Genomic DNA, 13,357 nt, shown 5'->3' with positions numbered 1-13,357 from the left:
AAAAGGGATCAATAGGTAGTTGATAACTGATGGGAATTAATTTTTCTTTTGAGGTTTCTGTAGAATAGAATAGAGCTGGAAGGGACCTTGGAGGTCTTCTAGTCCACACTCCCCCCCCCCCGCTCAAGCAGGAGAATTTATACCATCTCAGACAAGTGACTGTCTAGCCTCTTCTTAAAAATCTCCAGTGATGGAGCACCCACGGTTTATGGAGGCAAGCTGTTCCACTGGTTAATTGTCCTCACTGTCAGGAAGTTTCTCCTTAATTCCAGGTTGCTTCTCTCTTTGGTCAGTTTCCAACCATTGTTTCTTGTCCTGTCCTCTGGTGCTTTGGTGAATAACATGATCCCCTCTTCTTTGTGGCAGCCTCTCAAATACTGGAATACTGCTATCATATCTCCCCTATTTCTTCTTTTCTTTAGACTAGTGAAACCCAAGTCCTGCAGCCAGTGTTCATATATTTTAGTCTCTAGGCCTTTGATCATCTTATCTAGATTGTTGGGGCCAATAGGCTGACTCTGTAAACTACTTAGAGACGGCTGTAAAGCACTATGAAGTGGTATATAAGGCTAAGTGCTATATCCGTCTCAAAAAATATTCAGGATTCATGTCTAGGAATCAAAAGGCTGTTTATTTCTTCTAAATAGTAATATATTAACAAGGGGGAAAGGGAACATAATCTGTAATTTGCTGTTTTATCCCAGTGCTGGATAACCTGGAAGAAGTTAAGGACTACATTTGTTTGTTTGTTTCTTAGCTAGTGGTTGATGTCCAAAAAAGTGAGAAAAATTCTGATGCAATAACCTAGGTATGGTCAGGAAAACACACTAAAATATTTTAATGTCCTCTTCAAAATTATGAATAGGTAAAACTTCTAAAGAAAAACCTTCAACACAGAAGCAATTAAAATATTACTACAGATATTAAAAACTCCATTTTGTCTTTCAATTCTAGAAGCACAAAGGATGATCGGGAGGAGAAGGAAGTGATTCTGGGGGTTACCTCCAAGCATTGAAGGGACATCATGAGGCCTGGGAGCCCCATATAATCTAAGAAACTCAGATCACCAAATCTGTCTGTTGTTCCCTTAATCCCAACTATTAACAAAAATAACATGGAAAATTAGGAGGCAAAACTTATTTTTAGAATTCAAGATTTACTTACCCTACTTACTTCTTAATCAAGAACTTGTAATCTGTAATGTCTTGGTGTGATTTCATTGCCTAAACAAAATTCAACAGCTGAAGCCATGTACCATGAATTTCTTCATCAAAACAGAAATTTTGGCAAGTGTTATGTATGCAAATAGACAAATGCTAACTGTACAATAAACAGAAAATCTAGATGAATATAGAGAAGTATGGGCAGTGCTTTTTTTCTAAAAAAAAAAAAGGTGCCGGACACGTCATACAACTTGCCTTGCCTACCCTACAATGTTCCATCCAAAAAAGGTGCCGGAACTCCGTTCTGGGCATTCTAGGAGAAAAAAAGCTTTGAGTCATCAGTGAAATACAGAGATTTTAAGCAGTGGTGTATGTGGACTAAAGAGCAATTACAATTTATTCTGGTCAAAAAAATAATGTTCAAGTAGCACCTCTGTCCTTCAGACATAAATCATATCTACAATGACAGCTCTAGTGTGCTGCCAGGAGGACAAAAAAAAGTGGGCTCTTATAAAATGACATAGATGTGGGAAACTATTGAAGTATTGAGGTGGACTAGATAATAGCAAGATAGTGATGTCCCCAAAATTGCACCCTTGAGTTTGATTAGCGAAACAAAGGCATCCCTGTTAAAGAAATGGGTAAAAGATCTGATCTAGAACATTTCACAAGTGAAAAGAAAGGACTGGTAAATGTTATAAGACAAAATTGCAGCATTATTACATATAGAAATGAAGGTAACATAGAACAACGAGTAAAGGACAAAGAATCAGGTACCCAAACCTCAGTGCAATCATGCATGGGCATCAAATGATTCCAACCACATGACAGAATCAGAAGTATTCCGTGTGAAACTGATTTCTGATAGCTGCTTATCTGTTGTATTATAGATTGTTACCATAATTTCAGTGAGTGCTTCTAGTGTTCAAAATATTTATTTATTTATTAGACTTATATACCGCTTTAAGTGCGAGCACTCTCTAAGTGGTGTACACCAGTAACAATGTATATATATATATATATATTTACATTGCCCCCAACAATCTGGGTCCTCATTTTACCTACCCCGGAAGGATGGAAGGCTGAGTCAACCTTGAGCCGGTGAGATTTGAACCGCTGACCTGCTGAACACAGTCAGCTAAAGTGGCCTGCAGTACTGCACTCTAACTGCTGTGCCACCTCGGCTCATATATATATAATATTATAGATTAGACTAAGATTTGGGTGACATCCAATGAAACATCAGCAGACTTCTGCTCACATCATGGGGCTTTCCCATGCTCTCCTCCTGCTTGCCCACCACTGCATGGGGTAAGCATGCCGTTTCATCAGCAGTCAATGCCAGATATAAAACATACACGGTTGGCTCGTGCCTATACAAACATCCCTTGTTTTTTTCCCCCCATCATGAGATTACTGGCTTTTGAAAGACAATGTGTTCCAGATGACTTTAAGAGATACCAGCAGTTTATCTGTGGAGAATACTCAGAAATGGTTTGCTTTCCAGATAGGAATTGTTCTTTGATTCTGCAACCCACGCTGAGGAAGATGCTTAGAAACTGAGTCCAATTGATGAGGTTCAAAATCTGTTCAGTTCAGAGACTAGACCTCTTTAGATATTTTTTTCTTCAACTGTTAACAATTCGGGCAGAGCACCAGAGGTTGGCAAATTGCAGCCACTGCTGAAATTCAAAAAATATTGATGGCAAGAAAAGCAGTGGATTGTTGGATCTCTTTTAATTCTTGGGGAAGAGAAACAACTGAAAATGTGATTATTTAGATTCCAAAAGGGAAAAGTGTTGTTATTTGGTGCAAGAAAAAGAACTGTATCTTAAAGGATGCATTTAATGCTGCTCCCTGTAGGATAAAATGAACAATCCATGGTATTTTTACTGTGGAGGTCTGGCTATTATCATGCCTAATTCACTTAAATATTGTAGCTTTCATTAGCTTTTCCTAAGTCATTTTGAGTCCAAAGAAATAGACCATTGTTGCTTTGCCCTTGACATGTTGTCTGAAATAAAAACAAAACAAAATTGCTTACCATCTGCAAAAAAAAAAGTAGGCTTCTTTTAGTTTTGTTTAAATAAAACTGTTCCCATCCTAAGTGAATAAAGTGTAAAGCCAGACTTCATTCCTAGGGTTAAAATTAATGAACCACAGAAAATGGTGATAGGGAATAAATTTACCAAGAGTTGACCTAGACCTAGAGTACTAGCAATCTCTGATTATTAAAAGTTCTCATTAGCTTCCTGGACTGAATGCCTGAAGCAAAGCTATCTCAGAGCCTAACATTTGCCCTAGGAGCACAAATACTCCATGCTGCTCCATTAAGCACTGCTTGCTCTTGGGCTGAAATCCATTAAACCTAAACCTTTTCTACAATTGTGATTACTTTTTATGCAAAAGACTCTTAAGCCCTCCTGAGGACATTTATTTGTGCTTTTAAATAGCAGGAAAAGAAGAGTACAAGTTTTTTTTTTTTTTAATAAAATCCTTAGATAGGACAACCATTCATGTTTGCTGGTGAGGAGGCTCTACACCTTGGCCAGACTAAAGTTTCAGGGGTTTGAATCCTATTTGGACAACAGATTCCCACCCTCCTGGGCCCTGCTTTTGTAGCCCTCCAAAAGGTTGCATCCGCTCATCTTTATGTTCAGTGTGTACATGTGGCTACTAAGGATCTTACTAAATATAGTGAGTTGAAAAATATGTATGCTGGATGACAGGTCCCAACATTCTGATGCAATTTATATTGTGTTTTTCACTGAATAATAGTTCATTAGGAATGCATTTTATGGCTTTTGTAGGTAATCTGTTCTGAAGATAATTAATTGTTGCAATAGCTTCTCTTTACCAATTTTTTTCTACTCTACGCATATCCAATGAGGGATGATTGTCTCTTTCCCCTAATTCTTTTTTTTTTTTTTTTTTTTGGTGTAAAGGAAATAGATCTCTTGTGCATAATCCCCTTTACTTTAAATAACCCAAAGTCTGCCCATTGAAAAAATCCTGTTCAATTATCAGAGGGTAAAATTGGTGGCTTTCTTCCAGCTTTATTATTTATATAAGCAACAAACAATTGGATTCATCTGAACACTTTATTCCTGCCTCTTATCAAATGTGAACTTCAAAAAGAAGACGTTGGCTCTGAGTAATTTATAGAAAGTATTCCCATTTGATTCAAAAGGGAGGGATCAGAAGTCAATGTGGATTTTTTTTACCTAATAAATTATTCTGTTTTTACATTTTCCATGCTTTTGATAATTTTTATACGATGGAGCACATTTCTCATATAAATGCACAGAACTGGCACTCACTGAAACGTTTGAAGTCTGCAATTCTGAAATGTATAGTGAGTTATTTCCTTTGAATTTGCTAGATTTGCTCTGTGATTCAATGGCCTAATTTCCTGAGCCAAGATTAAGTGCAATTTCTCTCTTTGCATTGCTTTGTTAGCTTTACAAACTCATCTAATTTTCTTTTATCAGAGAATTCACAACTGGTGTAGAGAGTCCACTCTGAAAAGTACAGATTCTCCATCCTTATTACAGAGCAACCTCTACCAGTAACCACCTTATCATTATGTCTCCTTTTTGACTAATTGCATGAGTAACACTTGGCAAGTTGAGAATTTAAATCTGGAGAGTACAGAGTAGAGTATATCTTTCGCATGCCAATAAATTGTTTCTTCTTCATTCGAACTACATGTTATTACAACATCTTCAATCTTTGGAAGCTTATTTGCTTTTCACTTGCTGTTATGAACTGCCCTTTGTAAGCTGAATTAAGTTTAAGAAAGGAATATTTATTTTTACACATTAGAACTGTTGTCCCATTCTCCAAGCACTGTGAACATAGCTTGTCATCTTTGGTGCTCTCACAGTACCACATCTTTCAGGTATTTCCTTCTCTTTCCCATAATGTGATATTTCTTCTGATTTAGATTTAGTTCCATTTCTTCTTCAGCCTTGTCCTACCTTGGCCATTTCTGCTTCTCTTGAGAGATGAAATCTCCATTTTGAGATTTCTAATTTGCATTTCTAAGATCTTGGCTCAGACCTATCTGGTTTTAGAGGTAAAGTAAGATTTAAGATTAGGGAAATACTTGTGGGCTTAGTTTACTTAGACTTCAGCAAGGCATTTGAAAATAGAAGTAGACTACAACCTACTTCTTGGTAAGATAGACAAATGTGGGATAGACAGCATCACCACAAGATGGATTCACAACTGATTGACCATTCACACTAAATGTGTAGTCCCCAGTGGAACTACATCTAAATGGAGCATACAGTGGGATACCTAAAGGTTATGCCTTAGTCCAATGGTGGGATTCAAATAATTTAACAATTTGTTCTGTTCGTTATCATCACTGGTGCGATGTGTCTCACATATTCATCATCACCACATTGTCGTCATCACCGGTGTGACATGTGTTGCATTGACGTAATCACCGGCACAACGTGCATCACATTGACATCATCACCAACACAATGCACATCACACTGAAGTCATCAACGGTGCAATGCATATCGCATTGACATCATCACCAGCGCAATGCACATCTCATTGATGTCGTCACCAGTACGACACACCTCGCAGATTTATCATAACCGGTTTTCTGAACTTAACAAAAAAATAGATATCAGTTCTGCTGAACCAGTGCAAACCAGCTGAATCCCACCACTGCCTTAGGCCCAGTACTCTTCAACATCTTCATAAATGATTTAGTCAAGGGGATAGAAGGAAAATTCATCAAATTTGCAGACAACACCAAGTTGTGGGGAATAGCCCACCCTTTAGAAGATAGACTCAAGATACAAAACTTGACAAACTTGGACCTATCCAACAAAATGAAATTCAGTGTAAGAAAAATAAATAAGTTTTTACACTTAGTCAGAAAAATCCCAAAGGCACAGGTATAGAATGCGTGGTAAGATGTGTGGACTTTAACTTCCAGAATTCCCCAGCCAACATGCAATTATACAATTTTAGGATCTAAGGCACATTTTAAATTTACCAAGGTTGAGAAGTCTAGGGTTTGTAAGAACATCTCTATATAATGAGTTTCTGCTTTACAATCCTGGGCTTAGACAAATTTAAAAAATGATCTGGGGTACATTGCTTGTGTAGTTTGCAGCATAGGCCCATTTTTCTGCTTGCTAAGAGTCCCCCCCCCTTCCCCCCACCAAATTCTAGATAACTATCTTGCAGCTCACAGCCTGGAAGGTAATTTGGCCCCATCATCCTGTTGCAGATTTGAATTCAGCAGTAGCCTTTATCCCCTGAACATATGCAAAGGATTGAAAAAGTACTGAGCAACTAGTAGAATATCCCATTCAAAAGAATCAAGTAAATATAGCTTTTATTTCAAATACTATGAAATGTCTGCTAGCATTCAATGAAAACTGTATTAAGCCCATTCTTGCATCTGGGTCAATTACATTATAACATTATGTCCTTAATTGGGCATTCTACTGCTCGGGTATTATGGGCCCTGACAAAGGTTGCTGCTGAATATAAATCTGCAACATACCGATTTAGAAAGAGCTTATTTAACTGAAGTAAAAAAAAAATACTCCATTTAAACAGAAAGGCAACAGACTGATCAAGTGACTTACATGCCTGTTGTCCAGCCTCCCTAGTGATGGGCAGTTTCAAGTTCCTATTTTATTTTCTCATGGTTCTTTATCTTCAGTCTGGGTATGGTCTGGAGAACCTTTCAAGTTGAAAAATGGCCTTTTATACAGAAATCCTGTTCGGGCCTCCAGCCAACCAGGAAGCCTTGTACTCCTGCAGTAAGCCATCCCATTTTTCTTCTTCAGTTCTATGGCTGCAAAACATGTTCAGTCTTCACTGGGTTGATCTCCTGAAGTTTTATAATCTTAGCTTTGGCTTTTTAAAGATAGCTTTTATACTTCAGCAACTGTTGGGAGTTCCCTTTTTTTTTTCTTTCTCAATGTCTAGCACTTTATTTATAAATGTGCTAGTTTGGCCCTCTAAAGCATTTAATGAGAAAACCATTTAACCAAGAGTGGCCTTCCTTCCCGTTAACAGAGGGCTTTGAAACTAGCTTTGTTTTTGGGGTTACCTGTTCACTTTTTCTTTTAAGTGAATAGAGGGTGGGTTGACTTGATAGATCGATAAATGATTTCCACATTGGAGACCTCTTTTTTTGTAGCATAGTATTTTTTTTTAGTAAATATGGATTGAAAAATAATAACTAGTTGTAGACCTGTTATGCAAGGGAAGGGGGAACGTATCAGATATTTGAGATAAATGTTTCAGTGTTCAATCAGGGTGGACATTTTATGTTGATTGTTAATGTTAATGGTATATTTGTTATTTGTTTTACACACATTTTTATTATTGTTTTTTATTTGGTTGTTTTGTTTGCAGTTGATGTCTTCTTTTTTTCTTTTTATTCTGTATTTTAACCTGGAGACAAATAAAAACATTGTTGCAGGCTCCAATCTAGGTCAGTCACCAGGACCAGAGGTTTAATCTTCAGAGATTTTGGACTCATGCTGGAACCCATCCTCAGGGAACTTCTCTCTACTGGAATGTGTGCTTTGGGTTATTCTATGCGTAGTATTTATGTGGGTGCCTGGTTGGGTGTGGTTTTATATTGATTGATTGGGGTGTTGATGGCCAAATATTAAGTCATTGGCTGTTATTTCCTTGTAGTACCAACTACTCAGCTCCTAAATTCCTGATTAGCAGATTTCATTCATTTCCCTGGCTATCTTTGTACCTGCTCAGCCAGCAATCTTAGTAGTTGCAAAATTGAATGTATGTCCTTGTTCATTGGAATGTGAGGCTATTAAAAAAAATATTTTAAAAAAGTGAGCCTTCCTTCCTCAAATTTTCAGGGCCTATTCTGCTAGCAAATCCCCATAATGTTATCTCTTTCTTTTTTGAGATGGCATTTACTTTTTACATTTCTGCCAGATTCATCCACATTTCTCTTCCCCCTGGTTGCACGTTGCTTTTTGACTCATTTGCAGCAATCATTGAGATTCATAAAAGTTTCTTTGTAGGTAAAATGCCCACACACACATAACTATTTAACATTCAGAATATTTCAAATAAACATGGGCGATAAATCTAGGACATAATATTAATTTGGATCAATGGCAGCAGGTATGGATGCGAAACAATAAAATCACATTGGCGTCAACATATAAAGAGAATTTGTATAAGATGGTTTACAGATAGCATCTCCCTCTAGCCAGATTAGCCAAAATGTATAAAGGATATTCATCTATGTGTTGTAAATGTAAAAAAGAAAGGGGCACTTTTTTCACGTTTGGTGGATATGTAGAAAAGCACAGGTGTATTGGCGTATGGTCTGGGAATGGGCAATAGAAATGACTATGCAAAACATTCAGTACTGAGATTTGCTGTTAGGAATACTTGAAAAAAATGTAAGTAAAGATGACACATATTTATTCATTCACGTGGCTACAGCGGCAAGGATATTATTTGTGCAAAAATGGAAAGCTACGGATGTACCGAGTGGGGGAACATTAATTCAGAAAATCATGTATTGCGCAGAATTAGACAGGATAACTAAAAGATTAAAAAATCAGGATGAATCAGATTTTAATCAAATATGGAATAAATTTTATAGATAGTGGGGAAAAAAATGGAGGTCATTGTAATGAGAAGAGCCAAGATTGAGATTAGAATGATGTTACTGTTAAGAGATTTATTTGTAATTAATGTAAATATGGACTGAGATGTCTGTCAAATGTTGATTTACCATGTTCAATGTTTTTAATTCCTTTTTTTATTCAGTAAAATTTATATATAAAAAAAGAATATTTCAAATAAATAAAATTTAGAGAAAAATGGTAACTGGCCTATTTGGTGCATTGGCCCTACCAACTTTAATTCATATAAAATATTTTTAATTGATTGTAATATTACATATAAAAAGTAGATCTCTAGATGGATTTCATAAATTTTTGATTATCTCGATTGTCTTCTCTAGTTCAGCTTCTTATTTATATGACTTGTACTTGATTATATATTTCAGGGGTCATCCAACCAAGCCCAATGACTTTGAATAGTTTAAAAATAAAAGATATAAAATAGAATACTTTCTGACAGCATAAAACATTAAAACTCTAAGATTAAATCTGGGTGAAAAAGATACAGTTGGGATCCCTCTTAACTTGTAATAAGCAGGAGAGCCTCTTCCAAACTGTCTGAGCCTGAAGCCAGATGGGATCCTCAGTTTAGAAAACTCTCCATAATGAATCAAGTAAGATCATTTATTCAGTTAGAAGTGAAGAAGCTTCTTGAATAAGTGAGACATTTTCAAAGAAAAATAAACCCAAGAAGCACTTTGGGGACAACCATGACCTGGATGGTTGAGAATCTCCATAGACCCAAGATCATTTCAGTAATCATGATCTCTGTATTCCCCACGCTATAGGGAATAGTATGCTGTTTGGAACAGATATAAGAGAGTTCAGACGTAGCAAAATAATAAGTTTCCAGCAGCCCAAATTTCATTGGAACTGGATTCCCTCCCCATCAAATTATTCTTGAGGGACTGTGGCCCTTGATAAATAAATAGTTACATACCCCTGATTTATTTCTGATTTCTTTCATGAATGCTAATATTTGTGAAGAAAGAAGATAATTTTGAGCTAAGTGCCTGAAAATGGATAGGCCCTTGAGAATATTCAATATTCTCAGCATGGTAGAACCCCAAAGCCATAAATCATGAATTCACTGTCAGTTTCTATCAACATTGTGGTTTGACATGTTTTTGCAGGCTGGATGCAATCCAACTAGGAGCTAAATCAGCTTCCTGTTTCTTCTTATACATAGCTTTTCTTAGTGTATCAGGGTATGAGCTCATTGCTTGCATCTTCTACTATTGACCCATGCTTGATTTCTACCAAGTGTAGCAAGTTTCAATTTTGGTCACAGTACTACAAAAAATCAAAATCTACAATCACTACATAATAACCTACAATTGGTCTCAGAAGGACTTTTAAGTTCAAGTGAAAGGAAACAGAAGATAAAAAACATGTTTTAAAAGGAAACAGAAGATAAAAAACAATATTGTTTATTAGCTCACAAAATGGATGGATGTGAATACGCCATTCAAGAATTGTCATTAGAGATCTTCTAAATTAGGCAAGAAAAAAGACTTGGGTTTTCAGGTTTTATATAGTTTTTTTAACCTATTCTTTAAACAAGTTCACTAACACAAGGAAGAATTGGAGCAATAACTTTCCAGATTTGACTGACCTCAAGAACTCAAGACCATAGATTAAACTGGGAATTTAACTAAAACTCTCTTGGCTTACACATAGATTTTTAACTTTATCAAATGGGGATGCTGAATCCAAATTTGCATCATGTATCCAAAGCTATCATTTAATATTCCAAACACACAAGGTATTAGAATGTTTTGTACATTAAGTTAACCCTCTTATTCATTCTCCCCATCCCCAAGACTGTTATCCATTTGACAGCTGCCCACTGTCTTCTTTTCCAATTCTGCTACTTCATCTCTTTTACAGAGAATTGCAGTAGATTTAGACTGGGAAAGCCTGTGGTCTACCAACAAGAATATTTTGCCTGTAATGTAAAGTGACATCTAATCTAGTCATAAGCATGATTAACACCTAACTTCTCTTGGGCATAATTTGCAGTGCAACATTTGTTTAAGTGGTCTATCCAACATGTAAATTTTTGGAGCGTACAAGTAGTGCCCTGAGCCTTTACAGACTTAACAGATAAATGGAAGCTATAATTCATAGTGATTGTTCACCACCAATGCATAGCTACAAGGTTTGCATAAAAAGGAAGACTATATATCATTATTTTCTCTAGAGCTCTACATTAGTTGGCCAACTACTATGGTCTTATGGCTATTTAAACATAATCAGTCCATCAGACTTCTGAAAAACATCTCATAGGAATGAAAAGTTAATGTGTTACAGTAGTAATAAGCTTCCAATGTTAAAGGTTCTAAGAGTTAGATTTAAGTTATCTTAAATAAGTATGCTTTTTTTTAAAAAAAAGCAAAATAAAACAAGTGTCAAATAAAAGAAACTATAGCTCGGGGTTGGTTGAACTGTGGAGTCTTTGATACTTATTGTGTTTGGTTGTTTTTAAGCAAGTATTTTATTACCCAAGTAGGTAATATCATAGTGATATTTACTACACTGTTGTTATTATTACACTGATGATGTTATCTAGTTGGGTAATGAAATGTCTGATGCAGGTTACTGGAATTTCCTCACTTCATCCCAATTATACTGTACACTCAAGGAGGCATCAGATGAGTAACATTTTCTTAGCCTCTTCTCTGCAATATGTCTGCAAATCCAGCTGCATCACCAGTCTGGCACTGCAAAATCATTCTTGCCTGCCTGCCTGCCAGATTCAATGAGAGAGAAGATGAATAGCTTAATTTACTATTATGAAGTGCATTTTTTGGAATGCAATTTCACTATAAATCATTTCTTGATAGATCAGATCTTGCTATGGCATGGTAAATTTTATTAGATATGTTGCCCAACTCAAACAGAATTTTGGACAAAAAGTATACTTGCTTATGAAGATTTGAATTTGGTGATTGTTAATTCATAGCTACATTATTGGTCAATATCTTGCATTATATTACACTCCTCTTTTTATTAAATTAGATGGGGTCTTCTGTTTTTGTTTTTATATTGTAGTTGTCATGACATTCTGGCTAAGACAATAAAAAAATCTATTCTGGTAACTGAATCACAATCTGTTGAATCTGTGCTTTGGTGTGAGACAGGAAATGTAATTTTTTTATTTGTAGACTGACGCTTCAAAAATTAAAATGGATTTTCTATTGGAAATACCGTTTTGGGGATTTTCAGGACAAATTTTGTATAATTAACTGTGTGCCACCCTACCTCATGACAGATTGTAGCTTTCTTTTAGATTGTTGGGGGGGGGTCCCAATAATCCAAGGGAGATTTAATAAATAAGTAGGAGACTTGTCAAAATGACTGCAGATCCTTCTGTTTTCCTGCTTTTATGCACAACCCTTTGAAAATGTTTTTTGATGCTTTTCTCTACAATTGGTATGATCTTACACCAGTACTCTTAGGGAACTTCCATTGTCTAAACAAATTTGGACTGAATCATTTCTTAGCAAAATAAGGCTTAGTCTCTCTTCATGAGATCTTGGCTCTGTAGAACCAACTAGAGGTAAATGAGGATTGCTCTGTTCTTTATAGTGGAATTGAAGGAATTTTTCCAAGCCTTATATACACACTATGCATTTGGGCCTAATTGGGGGTGGGGGGGTGGGGTGGTTCTCATAATTCTGTATTTTCTCACACAAGTGCCAAAAACAATATATAGGTACTTTTCAACCTATGTCCATTGGCTTGAGAATTGTTCAAAGTTATGACAGTGCTGACAAAAGTGACTTACCACCAGTCTTTGCATTTACAACCATTGCAATGTTCCCATGGTCAAGTGAGCAAAATTCAGGTTCTTGGAAACCAGCATGTATTTAAAACAGTTGCAGCACCCCAAGATCACTTGATCGCTCTTTGCAACCTTTCCAGGGGGCTTCTGATAAGCAACGTCAATGGAAGAAGCCAGATTGGCTAAACTACTGCATGATTTGCTTAACAATCATAATGACTGTGGCAAAAGAGACTGTAAAATTGAGAGTAACTCATTTAACAACCGCATTAACAGGTACCATTCCCAATTGTGGTCGTAAGTCAAGGATTACCTGCAGATTACTTGGACTCTTTCTTTTCTGTTCCCCTCTCCTTTCTTTACAGAGGTAGTATGAAGACCTTAATCTTTTAGGCAGGGCCTGAAAACATTGCATTAACTCAAATGCATCTCAATTCAAGAATCTCACTCCTACATTTCAAGGTATTTATTACCCTTATTTGGCTGTTTATGGCTTTTTGTATTTGTTACTCTTCAATGGCTATTGCCAGACATAATTATTGCAAAATTGTTTCCTGTACTTTGGAATTCCTCACAAATGTGATGTGGGTAAACCATTTTATATATAACCATACACTTTGTAGGCTAGATACTTACTTTTCTACACACAGTGCATGCAACTTTTGATTTTGGTATTATTGTCTGAATTCATCCTAGTTTAAGTTTGAATCATAATGCAAAATTATTTTTAAATTCATTACCACAAAAAAGGT

This window comes from Crotalus tigris, unplaced genomic scaffold (assembly GCF_016545835.1).
Source record: "Crotalus tigris isolate CLP2741 ecotype Arizona unplaced genomic scaffold, ASM1654583v1 scf7180000019007.31208882:3723066, whole genome shotgun sequence".
NCBI lineage: Eukaryota > Metazoa > Chordata > Lepidosauria > Squamata > Viperidae > Crotalus > Crotalus tigris.
This window is presented reverse-complemented; position numbering follows the sequence as displayed.